Raw genomic sequence first — 15,495 nt, 5'->3', positions numbered from 1 at the left:
TTCCTTTCAGTGCATGTTACCTGGGCAGGCTGGTGACTGGACCAGCTGATGAGGGTTGCAAACCCCTTTCCCTGGTCAGGAGTTGAGCTCGAGCAGGAAGGTGAAGCCTCTTCCTTTGTTTTCTGGGTTGTTGTGTCTTGACTCCAGAAAAACGTTATTGGCAAGATTGAGAAGAAAACGAGTTTTGTTTTGAAAAAAACATCACTTTTGTTGCCAAAATGATCCCTGGGGTCTTTTCAACTCATGTAAAGCAAAGCCTTGGCTGAAGTGAAACCCTGCACTTCTCCTTGGCTGGGGAATGGAGCAGAGGCTGAGCCAGGCAGAGCCAGGGTCACACATTGGGAAGTGTCCCACACTTGAGTCCTAAAACTCTTAGAGGTAGGTCCCATGTGGATTCACTCTGGGTGTCAGCTCCTCTGGATTCTTCTCTTGACTTGACACACAAAGCCACAAATTACATCACTTCTAATTACTATTTGAGATAAGGAGAATCCTTAATCCCCATTGCTCTATTTCGTGCTGTTTTACAGGGGGAAAAAAAGTCAAACATAGCCACAGAATGACAACGTTAAGGAGTTGGGAGGGACCTTAAAGCCCATCCAATCCCAACCCCCTGCCATGGGCAGGGTCACCTCCCACTAGCCCAGGTTGCCCGAGGCCTTATCCAGCCTGGCTTTGAACACTGCCAGGGTTGGGGCATCCACAGAAGGGGCAAAACCAATGCAAAACACTGAGAACCTCCTGGAAGCGAGTCCCTGAAAGAATCTCTACTTGAATAGACAGTACATTGCACTTGACAACGCCACAAGACAGGGCTGTTTTAATTTCCCCAGCTCTATCAACACCATTATTCCACAGGACTCCCAATTTCATCAGGCAGAGGCAGGAAGGAGCTAAGCTTGCAAACCCCAAGGCACGCGAGGCACAAATCACCCACCACCGAAGCACAGGGATGGTGTGAGTTCAGATACCCCACAGCCTACTCACACTCAGCCATTGCCAAGTTCAAAACTAAAAGTTCAAAAAGCCCCAGATTTTTTTACCTGCTCGGGATTGCCCCAGGCCATCCTCAGGGATGGGCACAGGTGCTCCAGGGACAAAGCCTGCCCCTTTGCTCCTCTCCCCCCGAGCAGCATCCAGGGGCACAGGCAGCAGCAAGCCGGGAGGCAGGCAGGGATCCTGGAGCTGTTAATTGCGGTGCCACGGGGAAGGCATCCCAGGAATGCAGACTAAAGCAGCCTAAAAGTTACCCACGGCTCCGTCAGGTGACTGAAGGAACCCAAATGCAGGGAGGCCTTATCTCTGAATGAGCTGCACTGTTTCCAGGGGAAAATACAAAGCCTGCTCCACTTGAGGGCAGTTGTTTTTAATAGAGGAAACAGAACTCTCTGTGTTAGTGGAAAGCTATCCTTCCCTGGGAAGGAGGGGAAAAGGCCCTCAGTAAGCTCCCACTGTTTGAAAGAAAGAGAACAAGTGAACAGCTTTGCTGGAGAGGAGATTTCCTGGCCAAAGGAATAAATGCTGTCGTTCTGTAGCCTTTACATGAGCACAAAAGAGGGTCTGAGGTTTGCTTCGGCTTTTAACATGACCCTCAGGAGCAGCACAACAAAATGTGCCCAACATAATGTAGGAAAGTGCTCCAGGAAGGAAGGTCCATTGAGCCCTCCCTTGGATCAGCTGCTCTGAAACACAGCAGCCCGTTCTGCAGGAGCTGGGCTTCATCATCCTCCTGCATCCCTTCCAGCTCAGGATATTCCCTGATCCTTGGCCTGTTGCAAATGATCCTCCCTCCCCTGGGTGTGCTCGTGCAGAGGAGTTTCTCAGAGAGGTCCTGAGCTCTACCTGAACAGACAATTTTATGTGAGTTTTATAGACAACACTCAGGATAACGCAGAAAAACATTTAGTTATTTATTGTGAGCTCTTTGAAATGGAATCATAGCAAATCCTCTTAATGCTTACATTGTGTAACAGTGCTGGAAATGCTTTCCTTGCATCAGCATTAAAGAGAATTGTTCCTTAAGCATTTCCTTGCTCACTACAAGATTTGCTGTTGATAGGCAGCAAGCACTGGGCAAGAGGGAAAACAAATCACATCTTATAAGATGTCATTTTAAAGGCTTTTTTTTTTAAATGGTCAGGTTGGGCAATAGAATTGCTTTGGAGTGTAGTTCCTGAGGCATCTCATCACCTTGAGCCTACATCACCTCGACTCCACACCACCCCTCAGAGTTTTCTCACTCACTATATTTGTGTCCCATGTACTGAAGGAATGGAAAAGGCAAAGGGTTTTGCCAAAGTCTGTCCATCCTGCCTGGACCCCCCCCAGAACTGCATCTGAGGGGACCCACAGCAGGAATCCACACCTTTCCAAGGCCAAAAACATGGGGAACAAAGCAGGAACTCCAGCGCTTGTAACAAGCTTCAAGTCATCGTTATGCAGGAAAAAAGCCTCGGCTTATAACACAAACCACTTCCACTGGTTCTGGTGCAGTCCCACATTAATTCCAAGGTTTGATCTGATTTTCAACACCTCATTTCCCTTTTCATGCCAAGCTGAAAGAGCCACCCTTTCCCTGGGACCTTGAAGCTGTTCCCCTCCAAGGTGAGTCTCTCCACTTGCTGCAGGCACAGCATTCTTACCAAAGCTCCTTATCAGAAGCAATCAGAATAAAAGCCAGCCTGACAGGTTTCAGAGCTTGAAGCTACTGAATTGGTCTGTTTGCAAAATAATTCCCCCAATAATAGAAGATTAACAATAAAAATTCCATGTAAAAGGGCAGTTGGACCTACAGGCATCCAAAAGCCAATTGAACTTGAGCTGAAAGGCTGAGCCTTACAGTTCATCAGGAGCTCAGCTTCTGCAGAATGACATTAGAAGGACAAGAAAAAAAAATCTTTTAAACCAAAGAGGAAGGGAGAAGATTTTTATATATATATATTTTTACAGTGAAGGAAATTCTGCAAGAAAATAATTTCCTTAACTTCCAAAAGACTTGGAATGTAAATCCAGCTGCTTGATTTTCTGGGTGTTATCCCACTGAAAACAGAAACACAGCATTCAAAGAATTGTGCAATAACATTTTTTACCTACCTCTGTGCTACACAACACGCAGCAGGAAAGCCTTCACGCTGTTTAAGAACTTTTAGGGAACTCAGGCCACTGCAGTTCATGTTAAGTGAACCTTTACAGGATTTTCTGCTTTCTCCCTTGCTGGAGCTGCAGCGAGGACAGGGACACTCCCAACCCAGCCCAGCCAGGGCTACCAAGGGAATCCCATTAATTACCAGAGCCCCCCCTCCTCTGTGACACCCAGCTTGCCATGGGCACCACACCTGGTTCTCCTCAGATGCTGCAGCACAGCTCCCACATGGAATTTCTCATTCCCCACAGAAGGGCTGAGCCACCACAGGTGCCAAAGCTCTTTGATAAACACAAGGCCATGCTCTTTTTCTGAACTTGTCAAAAATCCAAAAGGTATGGAACGAGCATCTGGTTCAAAGATGTGACTTTGAGTGTCCAGTAAATTACAGGGGAGAGGAAAGTGATCTGGGAATTTCTGGGAATTCCCTTGAACTGGAGAGGCTTGTGTTAGAGAACTGGGAGGTGTTGGCTTTACCATGGTCATCTGGGGCACGACACAGCCCAGAGCTTTGAGTAACCTTAAAAAGGAAGCAAAACTCCATTTCCTTACCTTGCAGCCATGCTGCCATGCCTAACACATGGATTACGCAGAGTGCTTTGGATGCCTCGGATGAAAGGCACTGGAGGAAAACAAGGAAAATAGTGTTAGTGACTCTTTGCCTTTCCAGACTGTAAAATGCCCCTCAGGACACCTCCAGGAATGATTGGCTTTCACCAAACAGGGTTTGATCATCATTTGGGCTCTTAAAGGCGGGGGAGAGCAGCTCTGCTGCAGCTCTGGGGCCGATGTTATTCACACACGCATGCAGTGGACAGAGCAGGTTTGGACTTCCATGCTCTGGGGATAGATGTTTGCAACTGGGGATAGATGTTTGCAACTGGGGATAGATGTTTGCAACTGGGGATAGATGTTTGCAACTGGGGATAGATGTTTGCAACTGGGGATAGATGTTTGCAACTGGGGATAGATGTTTGCAACTGGGGATAGATGTTTGCGACAACTGCATATTTACTTTTATGTTCCTTTTCCATGAATAGCAGGAGGATTACAATCACCTTCAAAGAAAACTTTGAATTTCAGGTAGAATTTCCTTCTGTTGAAATTCCTCTTCCCCATCTTACAAGAAGAACTTTTGTGGAATTTCAGTCTCAAAGAGCTACAGAAGTTTGCAATATTGCCAAGACTGCTGGATACTTCCTTCCCCCCTTCACCCACCCAGGGTAAAAAAAAAAAAAGCCTGGATACATTTTCCAAGAACATCTACATATGCAATTCATGGATGGAATATTACAAGAGATTTCAGAGACTCTTCCCCCTCTGTGTTGCACTAATAACAATTTATTTTATTTTTATGCTTGGAAAGCATTTGCTCCCTAAAACAGAGCATTCTTTCAAAACTTGGAAATAAAGTCCTCACATTTTTCAGTGAAAGAAAAGGATTAAAGATTATATTGAGAGAGCATCATTTTCACACAGGATGAATAGACTACAGCAGTTCCCATGGGATCAGCTGCATATATTTAAAATCTTCCCACAAGACAACCATTGTTTCCTACAAGCCTCTCTCTTTTTTTCTGTCAGGACAGGTTTCCACACTTCACATCCCTTGAAATCCCATGGATGCTGAGCTGGACCAGATGATGAAACGATAAATTATGAAGTCTGTTAATTAGGCTGGGGTTAAAACTGGTTTTTACTAATGAAACACCTTGCTGCAGTGCTGGGAGCTGACCTGCTCTCAGCATCCAGCTCTTGTACCCAAGGAACCTGTGTCCCTGTGGAGGCCACTGCAGGACCATCAGGAATTACAGAGCCTTTTAAGAGATCTCTCCTACCAGAATTCCACGGCTGTGCCACTGCCCACAGCCTGCAGGCAGTTCAGGGTCCTGCCAGATGTGGGAATGTTCTCCCCTGTGATGAGCTGGTTTAATCAGAGGGTTTGATGGGTCAGAAACAGCTTGAGGTGAACCAGATCTCACACAACTCCAAGGCAACTTTGGCTGCACAACCCATGCAGAGCCCACTGCTGCAGAGGGGTAAGAATGTACTTAAGAACTTGCCAGCTTCTGCTGCTGCAAACAGACAGCTTGATCAATTTTTTATATAAATAAATTACTTGATAATCTGGGTGCTGTCAAGACAGTTCTCTCTGATTTTCAGTCTATAAGAAACCGTATTTGGCTGCTGTTTCAGCACACACTGATGCTTTGTATAACACTTCATAAGACTTAGCATTTTTAACATCAGTAAGGCAGATTTGTAAAAATTCCATGTTTAAATGACCCCATAATATTAAAATATTAGGCTAAACTCAACACAGTGCTAAGATGGAATAAATTGCTTCATAACAAACACCAATTCCATCACTGTCACAATGATGCCGTCAAAAGCTGCTCATTTGCAAGGGTTGCTTAACGAGCTTTTAGATCTATGACTTATTTTCAAGACTGCAGTGATGTTACAGAAAAAGAATTTGGTTTAAAATTTTACAAGGCGAATAATGTGAATTTCTATCTAAAGAGAGTGAAGGAGGAAATGGGGCAGAGCATGAGGGACCACAGGGTTGGAATACAGGAACCCTGTCATGAAAAATGCCACTCTGGAAGGGAAAATTGGACTGGAGCAGTAAATAAATGCAAAAATCATTGAACCTCAAAGTCTCCTGAAACAGCAGTCACCAGAGAAGAACTGAATGTCCTGAAGTTCCTCCCAGGTACCTGGCAATCCACCCCAGTGTCTCTCCAGCTCGTGATTTAATAGGAGCAGCAGCTCCCCAGTCTGCCAGAGCTCCCTTAAAGCAAGGCTTTAATTCTGCAGCCCAGGTACAAAGTGCCCCCTGAGCACAGCAAGGGGAAGGAAACAGCTGAGCCCCAGGAGGATCCAGGAGTGCTGCAGGTGCATGTCCCACACACAGACACTGCTTTTTTCCTTCCCTGGCACTTCCAGCCAGCTCACACCACTTCTCATGTAATCACTGTAATACATTTCTACATCTAATAAGTACAGCTCCTGCAGTCTGAGAAAACCAGGAACAGCCACACCATTAACAACTACATTCCCTCCAAAACCTCCTCCATTATTTAACACTCAGCCCTGCTCCTCAACTCCTCTCCTCACAGTAATTTATTCATTATTCAAACTGGTACATGAACACATATTTAAGTTATTCATACCTCTCAGAAGCGAGACCTCAGAAAAACATGAATAATTGATGGCAAATTGGCGCTCTTTAGAGGAATTCGGATCGGCTCCATCCCAGCTGCCGGTGCCCCTTCCATCCCCCTGGCTCTGGTATGTGAGTGAGGCTGCTGGCGGGTGCTCAGCCCTGTCAACCCAACCGTACAGTCTGTTCAGTTACCCTGGAGTTGTCATGTGGAATCAAGCAAACAAATATCTTCTCTCCCTTTGCCCCGACTCCGGCGCTGGAAAACACATCAGGAATAATTCCTCACCCAGCTTAACTTGGGCAGCAGCTCGAGTGAAAATGCTCCCAGCTCGATACGGAATTTGAATTAGTTAAAAGGATTTATCAACAGCCAGTGGTTACATTCAGTTAATTAATAACCTGCTTAAGAGTAACAAGGAAATCACAGAAGTTAATATTACTTATGGGGCCTCTTCTCAGAGGCTGGAGCCTGTCAGTGCCTCTGGAGGAGCTTTAGCCAAAAGGAAAGTCAAGGGAGAGCAGGACACCGAGGAAATGCAGCCTTTCAGCTGACACTTGTGGCATCTCACCAACCCCTGAGCTTCAGCCAGCCCTTCCAAAGGGAGCTGCCCAGGTGGGACCCGTGCCCAGGGCATACCTGAGCACCTCCAGAGCCTGGCAGCTGCAACAGGAATGGTTCCCAAAGCATTCCACACATACACCTGATCCTTCCACATTAAGCATGTCCATACTCTTCCCCTTAACCTCCCTCTGATAAATGCATTCCAGATTCCCACCAAGTCAAGCTTAACTAAAACCTACCCCACAGGCCGACCCCATGGATCCAAGCCAGGCTGTGTCCTCCTCTCCTGGGAGAGCACAGGAGCAAACCCCCACTGGGAGTGTCCCAGCAAGGACGTTTTTCTAATAACAGCCAAAGAAATAGCAAAGGAACCAACTGGGAACAGCCAAGTGTAAGGTCAAGCACCCTTGGGCAGCTGCTGGGAGAAAGGAAAGCCTGTTTGCCCAAAGATAATGAGTAGAAACATTTGTACGACTCTTGTTAGGGCTTTTGCAACACTGAAGGAGTTTATAAATTATAGTTTTTAAAAAAACCTGCTCCCCAGAATCCACATTCAGTCATACAGGTCCTTGATTTTGATGGCAATTCCTCCTAATGGCTTTGTTGCTCCTGTTCATTGCACCACAGCCTGGGCAATCAAATACAAAATTAATGGGGGGTGAACACAATTCTTTTAACGATGTTAAAGCTGTTGTTTTTTAAGGGAAATGCAATTGTATGTTCCCTGCATCTTCCTTTTAGCTCAGGAAGGACATGAAGAACACAGCTGGCTTCTCTCCCACTCCTCTGAGACTGTAAAGCTTGTGAGATGATGGCAGAACAGAAATATTCTTATTCTGAAAATAATTTTTATAAAAAGATTTTAATACAATAAATTTCACAGCGCAGGGTGGTCTGACTAGGAGAGCACAGACAGGGGGTTGGATTTTATTTCTGCATCTGATAACTACTTTATTCATGGTACAGCAGGAATTCAGAGGTTCCTTTGCTCACTAGGAACCTAGTTTTGATTTCTAATAGCAACAAAAATCACCCAGAGATCACAGATTCCCCATCCCTGGAAGAGTTCAAGGCGAGGTTGGATTTGGCTGGGAGTAGCCTGGGATAGTGGAAGGTGCTCATGACAGGGGGTGGAACAAGATGAGCTTTACAGTCTTTGCTGTAACAATAGGACAAACCAAGATATCGTGGCAATAAAGCAAAAAGGTTCATACACATCTTTCACCAGCTGAAAAAAAAAAAAAGAATTTACTTTATGAAAATAGGTTTTCCCCCCATCCTGGAAAAAAATAAATTGGTTTTAACTTTTATTATAACAGCTACAGTGAATGACGCCCTTTTTCAGCAAAGCCCTGAAAATATTTATTTTGTTAGACTTTTAAAAACAAACATCTTGTTAGGGAAGAGACAGGCTATTGTTCTCCCTCCAACTAATTGGGGAAAAGCAACAGAATATTCCATATGCATTACATTTCACCAAAATGAGTCATGTTATCTTCCACCCAGACAAAATATTTTAATTTTAATAATGACAATGCTGACAGCTACAGTACCATCTTGCAGAAGTTTGCTTGTAAATAATTAACAATTGTTGTATAATGACAGAGGGGGGGTTGATAGCTCTATTAAGTTCACAGTCAGGCTGGAGTCTCTTTAATTTTGGGTTTTTGTAAGGACCCACTCCCCTCCCAACATAAAAGGCTAATGGCAAAAATCATGTTTATGTCCCTGCAGCCTGTCCTGACAGCAAAATCCTGTTGTACGCCAGGAATCAGCCATGGAAAACCAGGGAGAATTGTGCAGGACTCACGCATCACACCTCCAAAGGGTTTCAGTTCGGCTAATAATTGTCTGGGTTTGAGGCTGAAATCCGGGATAGGATAAATAATGATTTTCAAATCCTGCTCTGCACCGGGGTGGCCTCGGCAGGGGACAGATCCAGGACAGGGCACCACCTATTAATGGCCTTTAAATATGTGCACTCCAAGGCTGGCCAAGCGGGACACCCTTGAATGTTCCCCTAATCCACTCATATTTAAAATCAGGCAACATTCCCCTGATTCTGATGGAACCAGCCAGGGCACAAACATCTTTAGGACAGTGTAAAGGTTTCCCTTGTAAGCAAGGTCTTTATCCCACACCCTAAACATCACTAATGCACAGCTAATTCACATCTTTTACAGACATATCAGGAATTTCATCCAAGAATTTTGTAGAACTGGATGCTGTATTTCCTCTATCATAACAGGAGATACACAGCTTGGGTTTGATTTTTCTTCTCTTCAGAAAACACATCTTGGTCTTTCCATCCCAGAGAGGATGAAGCATTTAACTCTAAAAAATACCAGAGCTTCTCAAAAGCCCACTGAAATTAATGGAGAGATTCTCATCGTCCCTACAAGGATCTGAAGTCCTTTATCCTCCCAGGAAGTATTTTGTGCTTTTACCTTATGCTGCCCCAGATAGAAAAGGAGATAATGCCACAGACTTTTATGAAGAAGGGAACAAGAAGCATTTCTGGGCCATGTGTTTGACTAGCAGTAGCCCAAGATTCAGTGTATTTGCACAGTTTTATACACTAAGTGCATTATTCAGGATTGTAACCACAGCCAAATAAGAAGTGTTACATGCCAACTTCGTATTTCAATCAAATTTTGTATTTATTGCTAAAGCTGTTTTAGAGTCATAGAACATGGAATAAGTTAGGTTGAAGTGCAACCTTAAAGCTCATCCAGTGCCACCCTTGCCATGGGCAGGGACACATTCCACTATCCCAGGCTGCTCCAACCTGGCCTTAGACACTTCCAGGGATGGGAAATCCACAGCCTCTCTGGGCAACAACTCTGATTTTTTTCCATACCAAGTCTTGCTTATTTCTCCAGTTACTGTGTACCAGGCACAGTCACAGCTCCTGCCAAAATTAAAAGAGGTTTTCCCTGAATAAAACTCTGGGGTTATGACCCAGGTCCGGGAGGAGCCAGCCCCTGCCGAGCCCTGGCACTGCTGTTTAGGGAGGTTCGCAGGTGGGTATTGCCTCGTACAACGCTCAGAGCTCATTAACAGCTGCCCTTCTCCAAAGACTCACCTGCATCACAAACCCAACACCTGCTGCGCCATCGTGGTGATAAAGTTTATCACAAACAGGGAAACTTTGCATCCTCATTTCTTTATAACCACTGCAGGTTCAGAGATGTCTCCAAAATACTCACAAGCAACAAAAAAAGTCACCTCAGCCTCTCTTTGGACAAACCCAAACGCACCCAGCCTCATTTTTACATCCCCACACACATTCACATCTCAGGTAACATTTTCATCAGCCACCTGCATCATTTTCCCACTGAACCGCGTATTTTATTACTTCAGGCATCTCAGTCCACTGGCTTTGCTTTCCACGGACAGAGGGCTTCCTTAATTGAGCTGCATAGTTTATGAACTGTGCTAATTGAGCTGCATAACTCCGCTGCCGCCGGGGTTTCAGACCCTGAGCCCGACCCAATATCGAGTGCTGGGTCGGTGCCACTGGAGCTGCAGCTCTGCAAGTTGAGGAGCCCTTTAGCAGCTCCGCTGCACTTTTCACTCCAACATTCCTGTAGGGTTTGCCTACTTGCTAATGCCCCAAGGGGGCAAAAGCCGCATTCGGCTCGCACAGGTTCTTTTTTTTTAAGGAGAGCCACGACACGTGAATGAAGCTGCTAACAGCCCAAGGAACCCTCGTGTTCTGTCCCCGAGAGCAGCAGCGAGGAAAACTTACCCAGGAGAGCAAAGGCAGCTACTCCCACACAGAGGAAAACCCGCCTGACTACAAAGACTGCTCCAACCACGCTGCCAGGTCCTGGTTAGGAGCCAGAAGCCTTTAAAAAGGTCCTGGAAGCAGGAAGGAGGAGCGGTATTGATAAGTAACCGTGAGGACGTGCTGTTCCCAGCTGCCCCCAGTTAAGAGCTCAGCAATCAGGGCAGAGACACCGCGTCTGGAGCCAGGGCTGGCTCCGCACGGCATCCAGCTGCTTCTCACCCTAATTAAGTCTATAGGCTAACAGGGATTATTAATATTAATCACCCAGCCTCTGAAGCTGCTAATGAAACCAGATAATCCATAGCAGTGAAAATTAACACAGGGATTTGTGCTGACTTACACAGGAGAGAAGCGGTGCCTGCTCCGCAAGGTGCTCACGCCTTGCTTGTGCACAGGTTCTCCTCCTGGCTGCGGAGAGATGCCTCACTAAAAACCCTAAAACATCTGCCCAGATGCTTAATAAGCTTTCCATCGTTAATGCTGCACCTCAGAGGGCTTTGAAAGGGGAACACGCTGCCACCAGCACCTCATTTCACAATGGCAGCAGGGCTAAGCAGCAGCAGTTGCTTGGGAGCTTAAGGAAAGCAGGCAGGGAAAATAGAAGAGAGGTAGCACCTCATGGGAAAAGTGATTTAAATTAATTAATATTAGCACTGATGTGGAAGTGGCTTGGCAGGCAAAGTTTTGTTCACTAGATTTATAGAAGGAAGTCTTTGTATAAATAAATGAGCATGAAACTGTAGGAATGCTGGATTGGAACATCCTCGAGGTTACCAAACCTGTTGAGGCAAGAGCTGTCAGGTCTAGGCTCACCTGATGTTTGTCCTGATGTTGCTTCCCTAAGCAAAGCTTTTCAACACTCCACAATTAGGAAATTACTCATTAGCCAGAGACTTTTCTGTGCTCCATTAGGAACAGAGGACACCAGATCACTGGTTTGTCCTGGTGTTTGGATTAATGACTGATTGCTCTCTCAAACGTCTCCTTTTGAACAAACATCTCTTTCTTTTCATCTCTTTCTCGCTCTCCTCATGTTGTCCCATCCTTTTCCTGAGCCATTCTCACAAAGTTTTCATTTCCTCAGTTTCTCTGTGGTTTTGGGGGGTTTTATTAGTTTGGGTTTGTTTGTGGGGTGGTTGTTTTGGGGTTTTTTGGGTGGTATCACTGTATCTGTTTTGTTTTTCCTACAACATCCTCCCTAATCTGAGAACCTCTTGAGAAACCACTTCCCTGAATTTTCAACACATTTCGCAGAGAAACCATTTTTCTCTCATAACTTCAAAATTTAACCAATAGTTCCTGCGAAATAAAACAAGATCTGATCCTTTGTGTCCAAAATGTGGTTCCTGGCTTTTCCCCAGCAGGTCTGAATTTATCAAATCGTGAGGTGTACACATTGCATTAAAACCAAGTAATAGAAAATTCAGTGTTCACCTTTCAAGTCCAACTCGGTAGGAAACCGATTCAATTTTGCTGTCAATTACGTTAGGGAGAAATAGGAGAAAATAGAAAAAAAATCAGATTAATGCGTTCTGAGATAAATGGTATTTCAGATAAGTTTAATCTTACTTTTGAGAGGTGCAAACTTATCACGTGTATCTACATGGAGGAGTCTGGAAGGCTCAACACCAAAACTGTTCCACCCTCATCTAACTGCATTAGGGTTTCCTTTTTGTCAGCAGGACTCACGGGACAGGACGAGGATTTCAGCTGGGGCCTGAAATTCCAGATCCAGTTTAACTGACTTTAACCATAAAGGCAATTTTCTCCTAATCAGGAGTTGGATTGGCCCTTTAGGCTCCCTTGTCAGGCTGTAAATAGATGTTCCCCTCTCTCCTCGGGAGGACAAGGATTAAAGGAAGACAACAGGGAAAAGAGATGGAAACCCACAGGAACTGGAGGTGGAAACCATGAAGTTCAGAGATGTTTTTAGGAGGCACCAGATCTCAGTTCAGCAGATTCTTCATAGGAGTAAGAGTTCATCTTTTTAATTATTCAATGTCCCATCTCTTAGAATGGGATTGAGATTGGAAGGTGCCTGCAGTGATCATCAAGTCCAAGCCCAGCAGGGTGGTCAGGGCCACCTCCAGCTGGATTTTGAGCCATTTTCATGGCTCTCGCCTGGATTCAGTGCGTCCCTGTCCTTCTTGTACTGAGCTGTTTGTCTTTTAGAAGTGAAGTGCATTTATCTCCTCTCATCAACAGAAAACTCCTTCCTGAATGTCTTCAAATCCCTCTGATGAATATCACTAACATTATTTCACCTGTAAAATGATAAAATCTACTTCAATTTTCCACTCTAACAGTGCCTTCACCCAGCCTACATTTTGCTCCCAGAAAAGGGTTAATGTCACGCATATACACACACCAAGGGGTTTTATCTTTTAATAGCAAGGCAACAAAGAAATTCACTTAATGACAAGTTCTTGGACTGATGCATTATTCATTTTGTTATGTGACAGCAGAACAAAATTGTAGCCATAAATATATAATGTTATACACCACTTTTAATACCGTTTACATTTATGGAGTAATTGGCTGTCTTCCATATTATCCTCTCTTCAGTCACTTCTTTTTTAAGGGAGTGTCATGAAATGCAGCTCGTGACATCCAAGATGTGTTTATTCAAGAACAGGGACAGCAACAAGCCTGGATAAACCTAGGAATCTCAACCTCTGTTTCTGAAAGCTTTTTTTAGTCTCTGGAAGGCTTTTGGAGATATCTTTACAGTGTTTTTCTACATATAAATTACTTTTTTTGCTTATTCCCCCCCTATGATTAACATGGGTTTTTAAATATTCAGGAACAAAAGGGGAGAAGGTGAGAAAGAGGAGCTGTGAGCAAGGCTACAGCACAGATCCAAAGGAAACAGGGATTCAGGCTGGTAGGACAGTGTGCTTGTATGAAGGGCCCATCCAGGAGCTCCCCTCCTACAGCCACAGAATCCTGGAGTGCTTGGGATGGAGGGGACACCTTCCACTCCAGCCCGGTCTTCCCCACATAACAAAACCTATTCCTTCCACAAGCCTGCCTCTAACACTGTTACAAATCCTCCTGCTTTTGCCCATCCCCAACAGATGAGTGTCATGGACATAACAGGGAATTTCACTGAGCCAGACAAATGCAGCTCCACTGCCAAAACCAACACTGAATCATTGCCTGAGCAGCAATTAAACTGGAACAATGCAGATACCCAGAGCCTGCCTTTAATCATTCTCCCAGCCCTGTGTTAATTAGCTAGGCTGCAGCAACCACTGACATGATGAGCCTGTATGAGAATAAAAAGTAAAACTCTATTAAAAATGCAGTAAATTATACAGCACTCTTCCCTATCAAAATATTCTAAAATATTCATGTCCGGCTTTCCAGGACCTAAAGAGGGCTTGCAAAGAGGCTGGAGGGGTTTCACAAGGGCCTGGAGTGATAGGACGAGGGGGAATGGCCTTGAGCAGAAGGTGGGCAGGGTTAGGTGGGATTTAGGGAAAAATTCTTCCCTGCAAGCGTGGGCAGGCCCTGGCACAGGGTGCCCAGAGCAGCTGGGGCTGCCCCTGGATCCCTGGCAGTGCCCAAGGCCAGGCTGGACACTGGGGCTGGAGCAGCCTGGGACAGTGGGAGGGGTCCCTGCCCATGGCAGGGGTGGGATGGGATGAGCTTTAAGCTCCTTCCAACCCAAACCATTCTATGGTTCTAAAATGGCAAAAATCCCTACAAAGATCCCAGGATTGTTAATTGGAATTCTTTGTATTGTGGTCTTTCTCGATCAGATTAAAATGTGTTTAGGCGAGCAGGTGGGTGCTGGTGCCGCAGCGGGAAGGTCTCCTGATGCTCTTGCACTTCCAGCAGGTCAGGGGGTGTTCCTGCCCCTCTTCCCAGCTTTGGGAGGCACCTCTGGACCCTGGGAGCAGATGACCCGCTGCGGGCCCTTCCAGCCTTCCCCAGGCTGGGATTCAGGGATCAAACCCCAGGCTCGCGGGGTGTTTGGGCTGAAGGGCCCCAGAGCCGCTGCGCTCCCGGCGGCTCCCGGCCCTCAGGCGCTGAGGCCGCAGCGCCGCCCGCCCGCCCGCAGGGGGCGCCCCGGGCCCGCGCTCTGAGGCGATGGCGGCGGGCGGGCAGGGAAGGGGAGGGAGGGGAGGGCAGGGAAGGGGAGGGGCGGCGGGGATGGTGCTGCTCGGGGCATCCCGGCTGTCCCGGGCATCCCAGCTATCCCGCTCATCCCGGTGCTCCCCTGTCTCCCTCCCCGCCCGCAGGGTTTCCCTCGAGGCGAGCCCGCCGGATCCCGGAGCAGCAACCGCTGCCCTCCAGGTCGGTGCCGGCCCCGCTCGGGCCCGTGTCCCTCGCTCCCGGTGCCCGGGGCCTCTCCCGACGCCGTTCCCGGTTGTTATTGCCGTGTCCTGCCTCTCCCGATCCCGTGGCTCCCCCGAGGACCGCCGGCGCTGCCCGGCTCCGTAGGGAAAAGGGGAACAGCAGCCCCGGCACCCCCGTTCCCGCAGGGATGCGGCTCCCCGGCGTGGGATGCTGGGCTCTCCTGAAAGGCGCTTCCTTCAGTTTTGTTGTTTGGTTTATTATTGTTAATAAGACCATAAAATCATAGAGCACAGACGCAAAGAACCCGGACTGGTTTGGGTTCGAAGGGAGCTTAAAGCTCATCCCGTTCCAGCACTGCCATGGGCACGGACACCTTCCACTGTCCCAGGTGAAGGTAAACTGGGATTGTTCTCTGGGAACTGGCCTTGGTTCCCAGGTGAAATCTGGCCAAGCAGAATTCACAACCAGTAGTGTCTAAAATGCTTTCAGAGAACAGTTTAAGCCAAAATCCAGTGACCAGGTTA

The 15,495-nt window shown here is 46.6% G+C and overlaps 1 protein-coding gene across 8 annotated transcripts in view; it reads right to left on the bottom strand.

Moving 5' to 3' along the window:
* VEPH1 (ventricular zone expressed PH domain containing 1) overlaps positions 1-10,799 on the bottom strand; it is a 62,399-nt gene extending 51,600 nt beyond the window's left edge. For 2 of the 8 annotated variants that reach the window (XM_032119874.1, XM_032119875.1), the window contains exon 1: positions 1,044-1,265. The gene's annotated coding sequence lies outside the window, so the exon portion shown is untranslated. Of the gene's footprint in view, positions 1-20; positions 345-1,043; positions 1,266-3,694; positions 3,765-6,318; positions 6,622-10,624 lie in introns of those variants that run through there. The other 6 variants (XM_032119869.1, XM_032119868.1, XM_032119872.1 and 3 more) reach the window with 6 other exon arrangements.
* Positions 10,800-15,495: the final 4,696 nt, after the last annotated feature.

The sequence above is a fragment of the Corvus moneduloides genome, chromosome 10 (assembly GCF_009650955.1).
Source record: "Corvus moneduloides isolate bCorMon1 chromosome 10, bCorMon1.pri, whole genome shotgun sequence".
Classification (NCBI taxonomy): Eukaryota; Metazoa; Chordata; class Aves; order Passeriformes; family Corvidae; genus Corvus; species Corvus moneduloides.
The sequence above is the reverse complement of the archived record's forward strand: the minus strand, read 5'-3'. Positions and strand labels throughout refer to the sequence as shown.